Genomic DNA, 2,474 nt, shown 5'->3' with positions numbered 1-2,474 from the left:
TCCTCTTCACATGGTGTTGCTACCCTCAGGCAGTCGTGCTTCCTGGATGGTGGTGACCTTGCAAGCCTACAGTTCCTAAGCTGAGCAGCAGCACAGCCAGTTCCCCTAAAGAAGGATCTAAAAAACACAGACCCCCAGGCCTCACCCATGATCCACTAAATTAGAACCTCTAGGGGTAAAACCCAGTAATCTGTACTTCACCAAATTACCTAGGCAATTTGCATATATGTCACTTGGGAAATCCTGGTTTAAATAACCTACAGAGATAGTTCCAGCACAATTTTACACTAAATTTCTCTTCTATTAAATAAATACCAAGCAACCAAGTGAAAACATTGCTAATCTTGTAGATTATACCCACTGCCCTCATTTGAGGTGGCATTTCCTTGATGTCTATTAAGTGGACACACATGTATCTAAACTATGGACTGTGTATTTAAATTGTGTCCTTCTCAACTGACCCACTTGGCAACAGCAGCATGTTCACAGGCCCAGCAAGCAGAGAACAGTGATCGTTAGGGGGGAAGGGAGGAGAAATGAAGAAACAGAAAGGTTTCAAAAAGATAGTGATAAGAGCTTAACTTTTATCAAAACAAAACAAAAAAATCCTTACTAAGATAAACAGAATCCAGGACAAGATTTCAAGATATGCAAGATCTGTGTCCAAGTTGGCCAGGGCCTTTCTGACCAGCCGTTCATTTGTCTCAGCCTTGTTAGCCTGTGTTTGGTTTCCCAAGACTGATGAGATACAATTTCCCTTCCTGAAAGTTAGAGAATGTCCTCAGGCCTGTGTACATCTTGTTCTTCATCTTGAAGGTAATATTCTATCCACCACTTTTTAAAGAACTCTATCCAAACTTTTCTCTATAAATAATTCAAGTGGACTTTGGTACCCATTTTCAGCATCTCAGAAAAACAAAAATACTCCATGCTTACTTCTAATTTCCATGCATATTCTCCCTCCAGGATTTAGACAAAAGGGGGGATCTTAACACAGCTATATATAGCCTCTAATATTTGGACTCGAACCAACTCCAAACCTCAGAAATGTGGAGCTGAGGTTGCCCTGGGCTAGTTCGTACATAAGTCATGTTCTCCTGCTGCCAGGCTCCGGAAAACCATGAAGGACACTGTCTTAGGTTGCTATAACAGATACACCATAGCCCGGATGGTCTAACCAACAGTTTGTTTCTCACAGTTCTGGCAGCCAGGATGTCCAAGATCAAGGCGCTGGCAGGTCCAACATCTGGTGAGGACCGGCTTCCTGGTCCACAGACAGCTGTCTTCTCCTTATGTACTCACACAGTGGAAAAAGAGCTAGCTGGCTTCCCAGTCGCTTCTCCTAAAAACAGTAATCCCATTCATGAGGGCTCCACCCTCCTGACCTAACCACCTCCCAAAGGCCCCACCTCCAAACACCATCACATTGAGACTAGGGTTTTAGCACGAGTTTTGAGGTGACACAAACATTCAGTCCATTGCAGGCAGTGTCTTTCTACCTATGCTCGGGGACCCCTTAGTCTGGAATGCCAAGCTCTATCTCCACATCTAAGCAGCATCATGAGTAAGCAGTAAGGTTAAGTTCTCAGGCATCTGCCTGGGCAAATGAGGCTGGGGACACTGATCTACCTGGATCCAGGAGCCTGTCACTCCCTCTCCAGTGCAAATCGGGCCAAAGAATAATTCTGGGTAAGCCGCAGTGTCTGCCTCTTCTGCAAAGCCCTAGGCAGCACTGGGCTCCCAGCCAACGTCCATGTCATCTTTTTTTTTAAACTGTTGTTCAAGTACAGTTGTCTCCATTTTACCCCCACTATTCCCCCCTACCCCAGCCATCCCCATGTCATCGTATCTGCTTCTTGCACACAACGGATAAAAGGCACTGCTGTGATGGATTCTGACCCATCACTCCCTTTTGTTACAGGTGAGAATTGCCTCCAACGCTGGAGAACCCACTACCTGCAAGTGAAAAGCCAGTCAGAAGTTTCTCAGGCTGACTCCACCCTCTGGGATTATTTCTCTCCAATGCCAATCAAATGAGGCCAAAAGATTCTAAAACACCTATGCTGGGTAGACTCTTCAAAAGCATTTCTAAAAAGGGACAGAGGCAGGACTAGGACCCCTGACTCTCGGCGCAATGCTCTTTCCGTGAGCATATTAGTCGGGGCCCTCCAGAGAAAGAGATACACATAAACTTAACCATCACAATGAGGAACTTCCACTTTGGAATCAAAGTCTCTTACTTGAAAACAGCTTCAACAGGGCATGGGAGAGTCTAGTTCAGCATCCACAGATGCATGCTGGAGTGTGCCTGGACTCTCAGAAGGAACATGAAGTTGACACGTGCTCGTCTTGCCTTCCCACTCACTGTAGCTCTGGGGAACTGTTCTGCACCCATCCCATGGGGGTTGCAGGTTTGTCAGTCACGGAGCCCTGCCTGACTTACCTACTGAAGGTACTGTATGAGCCACGTTGGG

This window comes from Sturnira hondurensis, unplaced genomic scaffold (genome assembly GCF_014824575.4).
Source record: "Sturnira hondurensis isolate 20B ecotype Veracruz unplaced genomic scaffold, ASM1482457v3 Scaffold0023817, whole genome shotgun sequence".
Classification (NCBI taxonomy): domain Eukaryota; kingdom Metazoa; phylum Chordata; class Mammalia; order Chiroptera; family Phyllostomidae; genus Sturnira; species Sturnira hondurensis.
Note: the sequence above shows the minus strand (reverse complement) of the source record.